Genomic DNA, 19,859 nt, shown 5'->3' on the forward strand with positions numbered 1-19,859 from the left:
GAGGTGGCGTGGTATGGAGTCCCAGTGGGTCCCGGCCACGACAGGGAAGCTAGATCATTTAGATAAATGCATAAAGGGTACAAAAGCACACCCATCTGTTCAACATGCACAATATATAAATACAACAATATCTGCAACAGGGATACACAGAATAGCAGAATAGAACAATTCAAGCCATGCACAGAATAGGAAGAAACCGCCACCTGTGAACCCCGAAGCAGCCTCCCACCCTCAGGCTCTCAAAATTCTGCGTGAGAAGGAGGAGCCATGTGTGCCACGCCACCGCGCCACCCAGCAGCCACCACTGGAAGTTCAGGTCTAGTTCAGAGCCACAGGAGCAAAGCACTATGGGTATGCAATTTAGCCCCAATGCGAGCCATTAGCTCCAGAAACATGTCCTTGCCTTGAAAGACAACTTGTGAACGTTGTGGTACTCGATTCCGTACAGAACCAGCGCTTCGGCCACGATTTCTAGTTTGGGGTTTCCTACACGTTGCTGCTTCTAAGTTGAGCAAGCTCTGGATAGGTGGAAATGGCAGGAGCTGTGGGACACAAGCCCCCTCGCTACCTCTTACGGCCATCTTGTGCGTGTTGAGTTCATCCGCAGCCAGCTGTGGCAAGCAAGCCATGTAGCTTGCAACACACCTCGCCAGCCTCCCCTTGAGTCTCACAAATCATTTGTGAGAGACACCTGCACAAACAGCTGTCACGCGCTGCAGTGGAGGCGGGTCACACACAAGGCACACATTCATCCATCTATCTGTCCATTCGTACACGCGTCCATCCCCCTACCCACCCATGCGATCGATACCTGGGCCTGTTTCGGCTATTCGGCAATCCCGTCATCATGTACCCATTCATCGCTTGCTTATCCTATTAAGGAGTCGATTCTTGAACGCCTCGTCTACACACCCATTCACCCATGAATTCATCGATCTCTGCATCACCATTAAACTCACCGGCCCATCTATCTAGCCATCCACTCACTCACTCACTCACCTGTCACTGCTACAGCGACTGTGTTCATCCAGCTCCCTATTCCCCCTCCAAGCAATAACCTAATGATTCACACATTCACTCAGCTCGCTGCTTGCTTATCTAACGGCGTGCCAATCCATTCCTAAATGTGCCCGCCTTTCTCCCGCTCCTCTATAATACCACCCGTCTATGAACCATCCAGCCAAATGTTTACATATCTATTTATCCGTACTTCTAGCCGCTTATACACCGAGAATCACATCTTTGTATTCATCCGTCCACTCATAAATACAGCTAGCCTTATATGCATGTGTCTGTTAATGTATCTGTTTACTCTCACATTCATGAACTCATCCATTTGTCCACTCGTCCATCCGTAAATTCAATCAACTATTCACTCATTCATCTGTTAGTCCAGCCCCCGCATAAACGTACCCATCTGTGCATCTATTCTTTAACTCATCCAGCCATTCACCCGTTCCATCATCCATCTGCACACGTGCTCGTCTATTCATCGATCTATCCCTGAACTCCCCCTTCACTATTCGATCAATCCCATTGGGGCACCTTAGATTGCAGGGACGCCCGATCCATGTTCCCATTGCCTAAACCCTGTTCATCGATCTGTCCATAAACTCATACACCCATCTGTGCATCTATTCTTTAACTCATCCAGCCATTCACCCGTTCCATCATCCATCTGCACACGTGCTCGTCTATTCATCGATCTATCCCTGAACTCCCCCTTCACTATTCGATCAATCCCATTGGGGCACCTTAGATTGCAGGGGCGCCCGATCCATGTTCCCATTGCCTAAACCCTGTTCATCGATCTGTCCATAAACTCATACACCCATCTGTGCATCTATTCTTTAACTCATCCAGCCATTCACCCGTTCCATCATCCATCTGCACACGTGCTCGTCTATTCATCGATCTATCCCTGAACTCCCCCTTCACTATTCGATCAATCCCATTGGGGCACCTTAGATTGCAGGGGCGCCCGATCCATGTTCCCATTGCCTAAACCCTGTTCATCGATCTGTCCATAAACTCATACACCCATCACCTGCTCCCAGTAACCCACCAGTAACCACACATGTTCTGCTTGCAGGAAGCGAACCACGACGATGTCATGGAACTGCACAAGCTGCACTATTGGAACGTAATATCCCAGACATAGATCCAGTCCGTCCAAACTAAACCACAAGTTCAGTCACGCATACAACACCCCCCCCACCCCCGCCACCCAGCAACTCGTCCACTTCGTGCATCTATTCACCAATTCATCCTTGTGAACAGGCCCATCTATTCAGCAGTTTATCCTTCAGCCCATCCATCTATGCATCCACGGGCATCTATTCAACAACCCATCGTTAAAATCACCCTTCCATGCACACGCCAGTAAACACGTCTCCATATCGACCCATCCATGTTATTTACCCGTTCACCCAGTGACTCCTAGATCTTTGCATCCGTCTCAGTCACACTTCATCCAGCGACCCAGGGCTGCCAGGCAAGGCTGGGTGGTGTCCAGGATGTGACATCTGAGATGTGGAAGTGAGGTAGGTCCTGGGGTGTCTAGACCGTGACCTCTAACACAGAGGCAGGTTGGGCCGCGTTCCCAGCCGAGCGCGCTCACACGGCTGGGCCCACGCTCTGAGCCTCTGACCTATGGCACAGAGGGACTTGAGCACTCCAGCCCTCAGCCCAGTGGGGCCTTGGCACTGCCAGCCTGCGGCCTCTGAGACAGGGAGGCCAGAGCTGCATCCGCACCCGGGGGAAGGCAGGTGTCCTAACTGTGACCTCGGGCCCAAAGGGCGTTAGGAGATGCCCCTTCCCACAGTGAGGAGAAACATGGGGCTGCGGTCACTTGCGACATGGGGGGATGCGAAGGGGGGCCTGATGCATACGCATTAAGTGTATACAAATTGGGGTTCACTACTACGCAGAGACCAATTGTGAGACGCCGGTATGAGTAGTACTCCAGTCCTATCCCCACCTTACACCATCAGTTTCCACAGCGCCCCTCCCCTCTGCACCCCGCAGCCCCCTAGGCCTTACCACAAAGCGTTACGACCGGACCTCTTTGCCGAGCTGTCCTTCCGGCCACTTCACTAGCTCTTATACCCACAACCCTCTCTCTAGCGGCCCCCTGCCCCCATCCCTCAGCCCCTCCCGAGCAATGTCACCGGTGAGGAAGAGGAGGCCGGGCGCTCCAATGGCAAACAATCGCAGAGGTGGTACTGGAAATGGAGGAAGGCTTTGGCCTTTTAAGGAGTGACTCTGTGCTCCTTGAGGCCTCCAGCCCCCAACACCACTTCACCCCACTCCTCACACGGGGCCCAGTGGCTGTTTATAGGTCGGGTGCATTCCAGCACTAATCTGAGGCCTTGTTCCACAGAGGACAATGCACGCAGCCGCCCTCCCCCCACGCTTCCAGAAAAGAATAGGATATTGATAGCACGCGACAGGACCAGGAAGAGACCAGGGGAGAGGAGGGGGCCGTCCTTGATCCATCAACACCCGACAAGTGAAAGCAGAAAGACAGTCAATCAGCATAGCTTGGATTAGACCCTGCGCTGCCCCCCCCTCTCCGGCCCTCCCCCACATCCCTGCGTGACGTCTGGCTTATCAAGGCCATAAGTGTGTGCCCTGGTGCAGGAGTTTGCGAGATTCCTAAGTAACCATAACGACAAGCCCTCCAACAAACTCACATCACAGAGTACACCTGTCCCTTACCAAACCCGTGTCATGAAATCAATGCCCACCACTCCGGAGACCGCCAAACTCTCATCACTGAGACATGAGACCACTACATGTATGCAATAGAGTTCACCAAACTCATATCACCAAGACAGTACCCATGTACAGCAGAGACCACCAAACTCTCATCACTGAGACAGGAGACCACTACCCGCTTACAGCAGAGACCGCCAAACTCTCATCACTGAGATAGAAGACCACTACACGTATGCAATAGAGTTCACCAAACTCATCACAGAGAGTACTACCCACACACAAATGAGACCACCAAACTCATATCACTGAGACATGAGACCACTACACTTATGCAATAGAGTTCACCAAACTCATATCACCGAGACAGCTTGAGACCAGTTCCCCTATAGAGCAGAGACCACCAAACTCATATCACAGAGACAGCTGACGACCACTACCCACATACAACAGAGAGACCACCAAACTCATATCACTGAGACAGGAGACCACTAACCATATACAGTAGAGACCACCAAACCCACTTATCACTGAGACAGCGGAAGACCACTACCCATATACAACTGAGACCACCAAACTCATATCACTGAGACAGCTGTGGACCACTACACTTATGCAATAGAGTTCACCAAACTCCTCACCGAGACAGTACTACCCATATACAACTGAGACCACCAAACTCATATCACCGAGACAGCTTGAGACCAGGTCCCCTATACAACAGACACCACCAAACTCATATCACTGAGACAGGAGACCACCAGCCACACACAGAAGAGACCGCCAAACTCTCATCACTGAGACAGGAGACCACTACCCACATACAGCAGAGACCGCCAAACTCTCATGACCGAGACAGGAGACCACTAGAGGTATGCAATAGAGTTCACCAAACTCATCACTTAGACAGTACTACCCACACACAACTGAGACCACCAAACTCATATCACTGAGACAGGAGACCACTAACCATATACAGTAGAGACCACCAAACCCACTTATCACTGAGACAGCTGAAGACCACTACCCATATACAACTGAGACCACCAAACTCATATCACTGAGACAGCTGGAGACCACTACACTTATGCAATAGAGTTCACCAAACTCATCACCGAGACAGTACTACCCATATACAACTGAGGCCACCAAACTCATATCACTAAGACAGCTTGAGACCAGTTCCCCTATACAACAGACACCACCAAACTCATATCACTGAGACAGGAGACCACTAGCCAAATACAGCAGAGACTGCCAAACTCTCATCATGGAAACATGAGACCACTACACGTATGCAATAGAGTTCACCAAACTCATCACTGAGACAGCTTGAGACCACTACCCACATACAGCAGAGACCGCCAAACTCTCATCACTGAGACAGGAGACCACTACCCACATACAGCAGAGACCACCAAACTCTCATCACTGAGACAGGAGACCACTACATGTATGCCATAGAGTTCACCAAACTCATCACTGAGACAGTACTACCCACACACAACTGATACCACCAAACTCATATCACTGAGACAGGAGACCACTACACATATGCAATAGAGTTCACTAAACTCATACCACCGAGACAGCTGACGACCACTACCCATATACAACTGAGAGCCACAAACCCATATCACTGAGACAGCTAAAGCCCACCACCCACATACAGCAGGGACCACCAAACTCATATTACTGGGACAGCTGGAGACCACTACCCACATACAACTGAGACCACCAAACTCATACCACGGAGATAGCTGGATACCACTACACATATACAATAGAGACCACCAAACTCATATCACTGAGACATCTGAAAACCACTACCCATATACAACAGAGAGACCACCAAACTCATATCACTGAGACATCTGAAAACCACTACCCATATACAACAGAGAGACCACCAAACCCTTATCACTGAGACAGCTAAAGCCCACCACCCACATACAGCAGGGACCACCAAACTCATATTACTGGGACAGCTGGAGACCACTACCCACATACAACTGAGACCACCAAACTCATACCACGGAGATAGCTGGATACCACTACACATATACAATAGAGACCACCAAACTCATATCAGTGAGACATCTGAAAACCACTACCCATATACAACAGAGAGACCACCAAACTCATATCACTGAGACATCTGAAAACCACTCCCCATATACAACAGAGAGACCACCAAACTCATATCACTGAAACAGCTGGAGACCACTACCCATATACAACAGAGAGACCACCAAACTCATATCACTGAGACAGCTGGAGACCACTAACCATATACAACAGAGAGACCATCAAACTCATATCACTGAGACAGCTGGAGACCACTACCCATATACAACAGAGAGACCAACAAACTCATATCACTGAGACAGCTGGGGACCACTGTGATGCTGGAAATGCATCGGAGGGACAGGGCCTCCGTATTCTTGTCCTTTACTGCCTTTTATCGTGTGTTCTGTTGTGTTTTCCACGCCAGAGTTCATTTGGGACTCCTGGCGGTGCAGCTCTCTCTTTTGGTTTTGGTGAACGGACCAAAGGGATACCCTTATGGCACCCCTGGGTGGCGGTACAACCCTGTGCCCCTAGTGTATGTTTTTGGGCACCTGTGTGTGGCCCACAGAGCAGGGTACAGCCTGGTGGCAGCTCCATGCTGAATTGACTGGTGCCCTGAGTATCCTCCATTTTGTTATGCCCAGGCCCTGTCATTGGAATTGGTAGATTCCTGATGGAGACAAGATGGCCCCCGTGGCCTCTTGCCTTCCATCGCCTGTTACCATGATCTTCCCGAAGTCCCGGGAAGCCCTGACTCTGTCCATTCCCCCTGACAGGCTGTTGGGTGGAAGTTCCATATATGGTAGTGTGGGGAAGTGCCAACCAGACTGGCTGGAGCCTTCTCAACGACCGTATGTTGTGGGTACGCCTGTGGGTGGGACCTGGGTGAATGGAGTGTGTGATGAATACGCATTCTGTGTTGTGGATGTCTAGTATCTGGTGTTTGACACAATGACTGAGAGAGCCCTGCCCAAAACTGGTATGAATGCAGTGCAGAGTGTTGAATGGCTGGGTACTTGTCCCAATACACATAACTTGTTGTGAGTGTCTGGAGAGAAGTGAATGGCCTGAATGCACTATGCACCTGATTGGTTGCCTGCTTGCATGAATGTCTTTCGTAGTGATTGGATGCTTAAGTGTGACCCAGTGTAATGAACAGGAGATCAACAGTATATCTGGGGACCTCTCACTGCTAGGAATTGTGTTCAGAAGTGTTCAGAGCTGAAGTCCAAACTATGAAGAGTAACTGGAGTGAAACTGACACTTGACCTTGAAGCCCTGCTGAAAGAGAAGAATTGCTGTTGCCCTTCTTTATCAATCAGAAAGTTGCTGTGTCTCCAAGGACTGACCCAGAGAGGATTTGGTAAGGGGCCCTCTTCCCAAGCTACGAGGGACCATTGTGCACCAGCTGATCTTTGCCAAAGCTCCCTGGTAGACAGACCTTCGACAGGCTGCCGACCCGAGACGGGGACTGCCGCAGAATCCCAAAGAGAAGCACCCGGACTGTTGTCCGCCACTGTCGACGACCACCGTCGCTGACCGGAGCCGCCGTGCTCCCGTTTGCCTAAGAACTTCATTTGATCCAAGGACGCTCTCATCTGCATCGTTGCGCTGTATCCCACTGGAGAAGGCCTGACCGTCGACGTGTCGAGGAGCGTCCGCCGGTGGGTTTCCCGCCGCCCGAAGGCCACAGAGACACCAACGACTCGACGCCCTTGCTGGGCCACAGTTCTTCTAACTCTTTGCGGTCCAGAACTACTGACACCGAGGTGCCCCGCACGCCTCTTCCTTGCAGGACGTTTACGCTTCCCTGTCGACGAGCACCGCTAGGAACGCAGCTGCCACTTCACCGTCATAGCTCACCCTGTTCTCCGTCGGAGGTTCGACGACCCGTGACTCCTACCTTAAAGGGAGGGCACTCAAGAAGGGCCGTCAATACCCCGACGAGGAACTCTACAACGCCAGGTACTTTGGGGTTGCAAAACTATTGGGAAGGCGCTTGTGAACAATATATGGACTGGGGTTGTATCTTTATTCTACATGTTGCCCAGGTGGGGGATCTCCACACAGAACTGTGTTTAACGGTAGTGACCAGTATTCTGCCAATTGTTCTTATCAACTGCTTTCCTCTTACCTCTATGGTTGGTTTCCTTTACAAACTGATTTGTGTGCCATTTAACCGTACAGTTGATGCACTTTAAAGAGATCTAATAGTAATTGTGGTACCACATAGAACTGTATATATTTGCCATTATTGATAACCGAGTACAAAGTGAGTTATCGTGATATTGTCTATAACCTTGAATATTTATTATATAAAGACTATGTTTTAACGAATACAGTGTGCGGACATTCCTTTGTGGGTGCTTGGGGACTACACTGCACTTAAGAACCAGCCTGCATCACCTCCTGAGAAGCTAGGCCTTGATTGCTTGTCCATTGCTACCTTATTGAGAATCTTGGCAGGGGTCCTCTGTGCCTCTCCTCTACCAAATAGAGAGCATAAGTACAGACCCCCCCTCCGGTCCTTCACACTGGTGGCAGCGGTGGGATGCTTATGATTTTAAGAATCAGTGTATAACCGTGCCACTTACCAAGGATATCTGCACTTTGTTAAATTGAGGTTTAGTTGTGTACAAGATAACTACATTACAAGCAATTGAATCTATTGCGAATGGTAAATTGACTCGGATGAGCTTAGAGGCTCTCCAGAGCCAGACAGTTAGACTTTGTGGATAAGTCTAGGGCTCAGCTGATAGCTGCCATGGTGGACGACCAGACCGATTGTGAAACTCTTGAAGGGGGGGATGCAACCAATGAGGACTCTGCCCCTTTGGTTTTTGCTGAATCTGATTCTGGGAATGTCACCATTCCTGCGGCCTCTGTTCCAAACCCCAGCAATTCCTTGGAGCTTGAGTTATTAAGGATGAAATTGGCCTTTGAATATCGCAAGTTGGAAATAGATGCTGAGCTTAAGAAAGAGGAGTTGGCACAGCAAGTGGAGCTCAAGAAGCGGGATCTTAAGCTTAAAGATAGGGATCTTGAACTCAAAGATAAGGACCTTGAACTCAAAACCCGGGACACTGAATGTCAGCGAATCCAGTTAGCGAAAGCTCAAGTGGAGACTTCAGCTAAACCAGTTGAGAGTGCCAGGTCCCCAGCAACCAAGTTTATGAAAGATTTGGTTGGTGTGTATGCGGAGGGTTCTGATATCCTCCAATGGATTGAAGCGTTTGAGATGGCTTGCCAATTCATGATGTTGATAAGAGAGATTGGGCTAAGTGTTTGTTAAGCAGAGTGCCTCAAACTGGATATGACTGTATTCTGAAGCTGAGTGTGGAAGAAAGGGGTCAGTATGAGTGCATGAAGTCGGCTTTGATTGCCAAGTTTGGCAAGACACCGACCCAACACCTTAAAAGGTTCAGGGAAATTAAGAAACAAGAGAATGTGTCTTGGATTGACTGGGTGAGTGCTGCGCACATGAACATGAGGGGGTGGATTGATGGTTATAAAGCGAAAACGTTTGGTGAATTGTCCCACCTTTTGTTTTTTGAGCATTTTTCGGAAGCCTCTTCGCCAGAGCTGCGTCAGTATGTTGCTGACCAGAACATTTTGGACCCCTTTAAGCTGGCTAGATTGGCTGACAAGTGGGTCTCCCACTGGGTGTCCACTAAGGACTCCAGTGGGAAGGACAAGGACAAAGAAAAGGGGGCCTCTCAGAAAGCGGTGCTCCCATAGAGATTTCCTTAATGTCCCTTGGGTCCTGGGACCAGTACGCAGAAGTACTGGCGACTATCCCACAGAACAATCGTAGGTTTTTGAGAAGTGTCCTCTTGAATGGCCAGCCTTCTCCTGGTTTGAGAGACACTGGGGCAAGCATGACAGTGGTGGACAGGAACCTGCTCAAGCCAGAGGACTATGTAGGTGCTCTTCTGAGAACCACCAGGTTAGCTGGTAGGCCTCCCAAATTATCGCCTGTAGCCTTAGTCAACATTACGATTGGAGACAAGACAGCGAAGCTTCCGGTCCTGGTTCAGGACAACGTGCCTGCAAACATTTTGTTAGGAAACGATTTGGTTGAGTTGGGAATGATCATGGATGGTCTACCCATGGCTGCTGTGGCGGTCACCCGATCGCTGGTCACACAGGGTCCGGCTGCGAGCGCGCTATCCTTGCCGACAGGGAAACCCAAGGCACAGAGGAAACGGAAGAGTAAGAAGGCCACCTCTGTGGAGGGAGCCCCTACCCTTCCTGCTGTTCTGACAGCACCCAGTGGGATCCATGCTCTGGACGGGCTGGGTCCAGTGGTAAATCCCGTCTTAACTCCTGTGGGAGAGGAGCCAGAAGACTTTCCTGTGGCAGAGGCTCTCAACCTGGAGGATCATCCTGACCTTCAATGCTTGTTAGCTGAAGGGGGACCCTCCCGGGCAGACTTCTGTAAGGGACAGAGAGAGTGCCACGCTCTCGAGGGTCTGAGGAAACAGGCCCTGTCCCAGGCACAAGGAGAAGTGCCTAGGACATTCCAGATTTATTGGGAGGATGAGCTCCTTGTTAGTGAGCCCACTAAGCCTGAACCTGGTGCCCTCAAGAGGTTGGTGGTACCCCAGGTTTACATGCCCTTCCTGCTGCAGTTGGCGCATGAGGTGCCGTTGGCTGGTCATCTTGGTACCAAGAAGACTAAGCAGAGGCTCTCTGCCCATTTCTACTGGCATCGGATGGGAGTAGAAGTGGAGTTCCACTGCAGGACCTGCCCAACCTGTCCGTTGTCTGGCAAGACTGGAGGCAGTGTCATTGCCCCACTGTAACCATTGCTAGTGTTTGGCACACCGTTTGAGAGGGTGGGCATCGACATTGTCAGTCCCCTTGACCCTCCCACTTCAGGTGGACATCGGTTCATCTTGGTCCTGGTTGATCATGCCACCACGTACCCTGAGGTTATACCCCTTCGGACTGTTACTGCCAAGGTGATTGCCAGGGCTCTCCTGGGCATTTTCACCCGTGTTGGTTTCCCTAAGGAGGTTGTCTCTGACAGAGGATCCAACTTCATGTCTAGTTACATGAAGACCATGTGGAAAGAGTGCAGGATAACCTCCAAGTTCTCCACCTCTTCCCATCCAGAGCAACGGTCTGGTTGAGGGATTTAATAAAACTCTCAAGGGCATGCTAGGCGCTTTGGAAGAGCCCCTAAGGAAGAAGCAGGATGTTTTCCTGCTATGCCTGCTGTTTGCTTACAGAGAGGTACCTCAAGAGGGTGTGGGTTTCAGCCCCTTTGAGTTGCTCTTTGGACATTCCGTGAGGGGGCCCCTTGCCTTGATCAGAGAAGGTTTGGAAGCCACCCCTCCAGGTCCCGCCAAGCAAGTAGGGGACTATGTGTTAGGCCTCAGAAGGAGGATGACACAGATGATGGGTCTGGCAACAGCAAATCTCAAGGCCAGCCAGGAATTAAATAAGTACTGGCATGACCTTAAAGCCTTGCAAGTGGATTTGGCTCTGGGACAGGAAATCCTTGTGATGGAGCCTACCAAGCCTAGACCTCTGGCAGACAAGTGGACTGGACCCTTCAGGATAATCTCCAAGATGGGCGAAGTCAATTATCTGGTTGACATGGGAATCCTAGGGGTAGCCCCTCAGGTGTACCAGGCTCAAGCCTTTCCACAGGCGAGCAGAAGTCTCATGTCTCTTGCTAGCTTTAGAGCAAGAAAAGGATGAGAGTGAGCCCCTTCCTGATTTGCTGCAACCGTACAGTTGATGTACTTTAAAGAGATCTAATAGTAATTGTGGTACCACGTCGAACTGTATATATTTGCCATTATAGATAACCGAGTACAAAGTGAGTCATCGTAATATTGTACATAACCTTGAATATTAATTATATAAACACTGTGTTTTAACAAATACAGTGTGCATGCATTCCTTTGTGGGTGATTGGGGACTACACTGTACTTAAGAACCAGCCTGCATCACCTCCTGAGAAGCTAGGCCTTGATTGCTCGTCCATTGCTACCTTATTGAGAATCTTGGCAGGGGTCCTCTGTGCCTCTCTTCTACCAAATAGAGAGCGCAAGTACAGACAACCGCTCCGGTCCTTCAGAACCACTACAAATATACAATAGAGACCACCAAACTAATATCACTGAGACAGCAGGAGACCACTACCCATGTATTTTCATTCTTTTACCTGTCCTTTACACAGAATGACCTGACTCTCATGGCCCTAGAAGAAGGCTTCCATCTTCTCAGCCGAAACATCTGCAGCCTCTCTGCCCACATCTCCCTGGGCCCACATCAATGTCTGCACCTATATTTTAGACATAGACCAAACACAAGGTCATATTCTAGCCGGGCATAGGAGATGCTTAATCTAGGTCTCCAATTTACTAAATCTGTTACTACTCTGTGTTCATCTAATTTGTTTTCATGATGCTCTGATTGTCTTATGAGTTGTTTTTCATATGTTTTAGCGCATTCATCATGCCTTGAAATGAACATACTGTTGTATCTTACTTTGGGCACAACTGTGTACAGCATTAATTGTTTTCTAAAAAAAAGTAAAAAAGTTAGAGTATCAGCTAAATAATAAAAAGCTGTATAACTACATTTGAAAGTCTGTGTGTTTTCACAAGTAGTTTGCTAATGGGACAAATGCTGAATGCCCCCATTTAGATGTGTTTTCACAAGGGTTTGAACAAGACTTGCATTTTAGTTACTTGCAAAGATTTAAATTCTAGAGGGTAAGACTACTGCCCAGTTACAGCACTACCCATATACAACAGAGAGACCACCAAACTCATATCACTGAGACAGTTGGAGCGGCATTCCCGGAAAAGCAGACATTCTATTATTACAGGAGAAGTGGGCTGTGAACATGATTCACATGGATACATTTGAGGTTTTTAGCATGAAGGCCTCTCCACCCGTAAGGGGCAGGAACCGTGGAGGCCTTGCCACATATGTGTCGAGTGCCCAGAAGATCAAGAGGACCCGCCAATTCGACACCTCACTGACACTGTTGATCATAGACGTAGAACGGGGCGATGGCACTTTGTGGCATATAGGATTTTTATAATGCACCCTTTGATAATGACAGCAGTGGGCCTTTGGCGGGGTTGCTGGATGTAATGCACATTGCAAGAAACCGTGAATGTCCCCCGCTGGATATTAAATACTTACTGGGTGGTGATTTTAACTTAAAAATGGGAAACTATGGCGGTACTGTTGATGGTGCGGTAGAAGAGGACATGGCATTTGGTATTCATCCACCAGCTCTCACAGAGTCCATTGTGGATAGCAGGGGTAAGACATTCACGGATGGTTTTATTGAATTGGGGCTTAGGGCAGTAAATGGAAGATTTCTATCCGATGTTCCAGGCAAGCACACCTTTGTAAACACCAGATACTCTTCAACTATCAACTATTTCATACTGGTCACCGAAAATTGGCCCTGGATTAAAGATTTCGAAGTGGTCTGCAGGGTTGAAAGTGACCGCAACCCCTTCGTCTTGACAGTATGGACTGATGATGATCCGCCCTAAATGGCAAATAACAGGGTGGAAGTGGGTGCATATAAAATGCTGCACTAGGGGAACGAGGACTCACACCTGCTGGTCACCAGAGTAATGCACGCAATTATGGATAATTTGAGAAACCTAGAGGTGTTCTCCCATTAAAACCCTGAGAGTCCTCTATTCAGGTGGCTAGGGGAGGGCCATCGCTCTTGGATCCCAACCCTAGGGGTGGACAAGTGAGGGAGGATCACCTGGGTGGGGAAATCCAGGGTTACCTTTGTGGGAATACCCCAGACGAGAGGCAGTATTCTGATGGGGCGATAGAAGAGGGGGAGGATGTCCCGGATCCCTTCATGGGATACATTGATTCCTGTCACCCTAATCCAGGTCTTATTTTCCCTAATTCCAATCCCGTCATTAGTGACCCAACAGGGAAGAAGGACGGAGTTGATTGCCCAAGGTATGGAAGGAAGAACAACCAACTAAAACAAAGACAGGCGTCTGATATTACTATCTATTAATCCTCTACCAAACTAGATTACAAGGAACACCATCAAAATTCATGTTTGTATAATCAACCATCCGGAATGTGGAAGTGGGCAACCAAACCCTTGAGGGAAAACCAGGCTAGAGAATGTCCCTATGTCCTCCAAAACCCTTCCATCACCCCTTCCCAATTTCCAACCAATACTGGGACGAGGAAGAGGCAACCAGGAGCAGTGAAGATTACCCATAGAAACAACATGGTGAAAGTAAGGGAAACCTACTATAGAAGCAACTCAAGCTGTCCCACTAATAGAGTCAGGCAGGGTCAGGCATTTAATAATGACCACTCACACCTGCCTCCACTTGACTATTTTTTCAACTATAAATGATGGTTTTTCACAAGGAGGAGAGCGAGCTGGGGATGCTGCGCGGATCCGTGAAGCAAACGTGCAGGGAGCAGCAGGGGTTAAAGCCTACAGGAGAACGACATGCCGAGACACTGGCCTGGTGTTTGTTAGGGGCTGCAGCATGGCTAGGGAGCCGTGCCACCAAGGAGCCAGATTAAGGCAGCCTGTATCCTGCTGGTGGCTTTCGGTAGACTGCTTGTTCCCTTGGGACATGTACCAATCCCATGGGTGTCTGAGGGGCAGGTGGGGAGACCCTGACCTCAACCTCTTGTAAAAGATATACCACGGGTACCTGGTACAGTCTCTATCTGTCGACTGCACTGCCATTCTGTTTAGATGCTCATGGAGAGCGTCATGCATTGCCGTACAGGAACCACACATACCCAGATCTAAGAAACCAAACCCAGTCAGAAGCTGAAGCTCGTGCAGAATAGCAGCCAGGGAATGCACAGCATTCTCCACGATAAGAGTAACCAGAGACAGCTACCACCATTGGCCCCCGTGTTCAATCAGGAGTGTACCACTTCCAAAGTAATATGGATGACTGGGATCCTCCGACATGCACATAATGGGCTCTTTTTCAAGTGATACAGTCGCCTGAGCATTTGAGAGAAACCCTGTTAGTCCGGAGCTTGCATCTAGAATCAACCCCTGGAGATGAGGTATCAATACAGAAAGGCATAGAAGTGGGGCACAGCGAGGCACCCACTTTGTCCTGAAGAAGGCTCTTGATATCAGAGGGCCACAGTACCAAGGCCCGCACATTCTGGCGGAAACACGTGTCGACAATACTTGTTTAGCAAAAAGACACATCTGTAGACATATGGGGTGTATGAGAATTGGCGAATTGTTGTTATTAAGTCTTTGATTTACATAGGCCAGTATAGAAGAGTTGTATTGAATGAGAAGTATGAATCAGGCTACGAATGATTACGCCTAACCAAACAGGTTGGATAGAGTTGGGGTTACTACTCACACTAGATGTTGGTTAAGAAGATATTTGCTAAATTTTGATATTACCATGTCATTCATGAATTTTGTATGAATGTAATAGTTATTAAGTAAAATATTTGCTTATAAGAATCTATAATCAGTTCTGCCCACCACTTTTAGTCTTGGTCAATTGTTCTGTCTCACCACCGTGTACCAAGAGGGACCGCTTGTCAACGCAACGCTACCCGGTGAGAGAGAGAGAGAAAGAGAGAGAAACTCGCGAGCGTGCGTTTGGCTGAAGTGGAGTGGGAGAAAGACACTGTTTTAAGTGGCACAGAGCAGAAAGTGAGATAAAATATATAAAGGCCAGAAAGCATAAGAAAATAGCAGAAGAAAATAAATAGAAAGAAGGGCATTTGAAGGGTGCAAAGCATGTACATAAAAGAGAGGACAGTGTGTCAAGTGTGCGGGAAGCACGAGAAAGAAACGGACAGGTGCAAGGGTGCACGTTAAGGGAAGAGAAAGTATATGAGGTGCACAAGATGCACGATAAGAAAGCAAAGGAAAGTGCAAGAGTGCACAGTGGGGAAAAAGGAACAGTAAAAGGGAAGGTGCAAGTGTGCATGAGGAAGAAGCCAAAGAAAACAAGAAGGGTTGCAGGAAGCACCGGAAGGTGAAAGGTTTAAAAGGAAGAGCAAGGAATAAAGAGAGAGGGGTTACAGATCAGAGTGGTCACACCTAGGAGAAGCAAAGAACCCGGCGATTTTGAAAGTCTCTGATTGTACCCCACAAGTGAAGTGCGTGTGAAAGAACTCTGTATGGGAAAGGTACAACCTGACAATTTGAACTCGTGTTTGAAATTAAAAAGGAGCCCAAGCTTGGGGAAGGGAACCCTGAGAGTCCCAACAAAGTGGAAGACCTATTCTTTCATATATTGAAGGAAAAGCAAAGTACATCCTGACAAAACTGAATTTCTGTTGAAAACTGAAAGGGGCCTGAGCTTGGGGAAAGGAACCCCAAGGAACCAAAGAAATTAAAAGTATTTGAGAATACTGCAAGGGCCCTGTGGAGAAGGTCTAACGAACAGCCCTTTTTGATTGAACTTATTTTTGTGACATTGACCAAACTAGACCTGGTGAGAAGACCTCCTGAAACCAACCTTGTTTTCCTATTTTCTGTACAACCACTATTTTTCCTTTTTAAAGACTTGGGAAAGTGTAGGTTTAGACACAGACAGACTTTTATTTTGGACCATCAGACATTGACGGCTTTTAGAAACATCAATTGAGGGAACCATCCCTTTGGAGTTAGGGCCAGTCAGGCATTAGACCAACCCAGGCACCTTAGTAAATAAATGTTTTTGAAACTAATATATCTGAGTCTGTTTCTCTTTTGATACTAGTAAATACATGTTTTTTAAACTAATATATTTGAGCCTGTTTCTCTCTTGATACCATGCCTGTCTCACAATAATCTGGAGAAATGGCTACACACTGGCTTCACTGACCAGGCCAAATGGCTGGCCTGGACTATATAACACCCATCATCAGTCAAGCATTCAGTAAAAACCCTACTGTATCAAAAACAGACTCAGGCAGTGCACAGTGGTTCAATGCAAAACATAGATTGGCGAAACAAACCCTCTTATCAACACTTAAGCAGCAACGTTGAGATCAAGAGGAAATAGACAAAGCCAGGGCACTTTAACAGAAGACCCTAAAAATAGGAAAGAGGAACTGGCGGAACACACCAGGTTAAAACTAGAGAGGGATGCACTGTCAGGTAACCTAAGGAGTATTGGAGAACTATCTTTGATGGATTATGTTCTAATGACAAACCTCTGAATGATCACATATACTTGGTGGGTGAGGTTAACGGGATTAGACATTTGTTGACATTATATGATAGCTCATGTGATGAGAGGGGCAAGAGCACTTTAATTGCCAGACTATTGATCCCAGTCTGGTGGTGTCGATGATTGAAGTCGTTAAAGCTCTCGCAGGGATGGCTAATGGCAGATCAGCAGGACCGGACTCAATTCCAATCGAGTTTTTCAAAGATGAGATGGTAGGGTAGGTGCCAGTAGTTACTCTGATCTTTAAAGGGATGCTATATCTAAAAACCATACCGGACTCTTGGAGGGAGGCGATCATAGTACCAATCTTTAAGAAGGGTGACAAACACAATCCAGCATGCTACCGTTCAATCTCCCTAATTGACACTTCAGCAAAATAGTTTGGACGGGTGCTGCATGGAAGGATCATGGACTGGGTCACAAAAAATCGAATCCTCTCTGAGCACCAGTACGGCTTTTGTGAGGGCATCGGTGAGGTCAATCAAATATTGAATTTGAGCGTTGTCATGGATAAGCATGTCTGTGGTTATAAAGGAACAATCTATCTGGGCTTCATGGACCTTTCAACTGCATTTGATTGCATTAACCATGGGGAGCTCTGGGAAGTACTTTGTGCACTATGTATGCCAGAGAAGATCTTGCAAGTCCTAGTACAAATGCATTCAAGTTTATTGGCAAGATTGAGGGTGGGGATCAGAGGTAAAACAACCGAGGCATTTTGAATGGCTCAAGGAGTCAGGCAAGAGTGTGTAAGAGCCCTGCTACTCTTTAACCTCCATATAAACTCACTGCCAAATGTATTGCTTGACGTAACGTGTGGTGTCCCCAGGATTGCCGGCCAAAAGACGTGTGTACTTTTCTGTGCTGATGACACAGTCCTGATAGCCCGAACAAAGCAGGCTCTGCAAACATTGGTCAATGGGTTTAACAATTATATGGATCAAAAAGACTTGAAAATAAATGTGGGGAAATCAAAGTTCATGTATGTGGATAGTAACAATCCCTAGGGAAACGCAATAACCATAGAAGGTAAAAGATTGGACTAGGTCACTACCTTTTCGTTATCTATGCGTTACAATTTCCCTTGACCTGAGATGGTCCCCACACATCAAGGAACAAATACTGAAGGCTTTGCAAATCAATGGCTCAATTCTGAGATATGGCTCAAGACTGTTCGTATTTACTTGGCAAAATCAGCACCATTGTTGACTTATGGTGCAGCTGTGTGCGGTTACCACCTGGCAAAGACAGCCCAGATCAGTGAAAATCAATTCCTGAGGAAAATCATGGGCATGCCTCAAGGCTTCCCGGGGGTACTTGCTACACAAAGAACTCAACCTGGTCTATATAGAAGATCTCACACCATTACAACCATTAATCTATTGGCTATGCCTATCTGGAAAATCTCATCTGTCACTAACCAGAACGTTGGTGAGAGATGTAATGACCTCTATGACAGTGGCTCTTCTCCCTGGCTAAATTACATTAAGTCATCTCTTTGCAAGCTTGATTGCACACGTTTTGTGAGTGAAAAACCATCAGTTGGCAATGTTGGAGAAAGGGAATTCGTGGACAGCTTTATTTCTTATAGAGCAAATGCCAGAAGTAGAAACAAATTGCAAAAACAACGTGTGCAATTTTATCACAAGAATATCTCAGCCGCAATGGCATAGATAGGTTGCGCCAGTGGTTTATAGACCCAAGGGCAAGGGCAATTATCCTTCATCTCAGATCAAACCTACTTCTCACAAATGAAACAGCACCCTTTCCGCAGACCAATAGTACCGCTGAGTGGAACTGTGTATGTTCTTGATACAACGCGCATGACTTGCAACACTTTTTATTTTTCTACCCAATTTTTGCGATCCCGAGGAAGAAATTCCTCCTTCCAACATTGAGGGTGTGGGGAGTCTGAGAAACCTGAAGGTGTCCCACCCGCTGGTCCCCGGGGATCTGTCATCCAGGTGGCCAGGTCATGGAAATTGCTATTGGATACAGTTCCTGGGGGTGGACCAGTCAGGGAGGATCATCTGGATGAGGGGTCTTTGGGGAGTGGAAGTGGGACACCAATGGTTGAGATGCGGTACCCCCTTCCTTGTAACACCTTTTCCCCATCTTATCCTGTAGGATACTTACAAGCTCTAGCCCCCCATCCCCTTTTCCAACACAAACACTTTCTTACACCGCAACAGACAACAGCCTAACACCATAGCCATTTACCTGATATGTCCCAACACACGGGTCAGGCAGAGTCAGGCAATTGACAATAAACACGCACACCTACCTTCCCCACAGGGATAAAAGGCGGAGCACGAGAGCACACTACAAGCAAGGGCGAACATACGAGGGCAAAAGCTACACTGAACCGGCAGTTCAAACGGAGGAGAAAGGCAGCGAGACCTGGAGGGGCGATGAAGCGGGAACTGCCCTCGCCCTTTTCAAATCAGTCCCGCAAAATCTCTGCAAAGGGAATTGTAAGACCGGGAATTACAGCTGAAATGTGGAGTGACCGATGTCAACGGTGCACGGGGGCCTCGCGCATTGATAACACAGGCAGGGAGTCACTTTGGATACCGTGGTACCATCCTTGACTCAAGAGGCAAGCCACGCCAGCGGACTCCGTGCAATCAGTGAGTCGCAGAAAGCAGATATCAAAGCGAACTGTATTGAATCCCAGGTTGCAAGTGGCAACATTAGATGAACACAAGAACTGGAGAACAAAGAGCATGTGTGTGTTTTCAACTTCTGAGAAAGCCCAGAGATGGGCCAGCTGCAGAGTGGTCAGGCACGACAGGAGTGTTCATTTGAAGGACTCGCTGGGCCCCTTTTGTATTGAACCTACAAGTACCAGACGGCCCTACGAAAAGAGTGGTGTGAGGTGTTGGA

The 19,859-nt window shown here is 48.0% G+C and overlaps 1 protein-coding gene across 1 annotated transcript in view; it reads right to left on the reverse strand.

The window, feature by feature from the left end:
• LOC138521256 (myosin-6) overlaps positions 1-3,145 on the reverse strand; it is a 149,569-nt gene extending 146,424 nt beyond the window's left edge. Inside the window, exon 1 of the mRNA XM_069633953.1 lies at positions 3,043-3,145. The gene's annotated coding sequence lies outside the window, so the exon portion shown is untranslated. The remainder of the gene's footprint in view (positions 1-3,042) is intronic.
• Between the last annotated feature and the right edge of the window lie 16,714 nt (positions 3,146-19,859).

This window comes from Ambystoma mexicanum, chromosome 13 (assembly GCF_040938575.1).
Source record: "Ambystoma mexicanum isolate Mex_15411 chromosome 13, UKY_AmexF1_1, whole genome shotgun sequence".
Classification (NCBI taxonomy): domain Eukaryota; kingdom Metazoa; phylum Chordata; class Amphibia; order Caudata; family Ambystomatidae; genus Ambystoma; species Ambystoma mexicanum.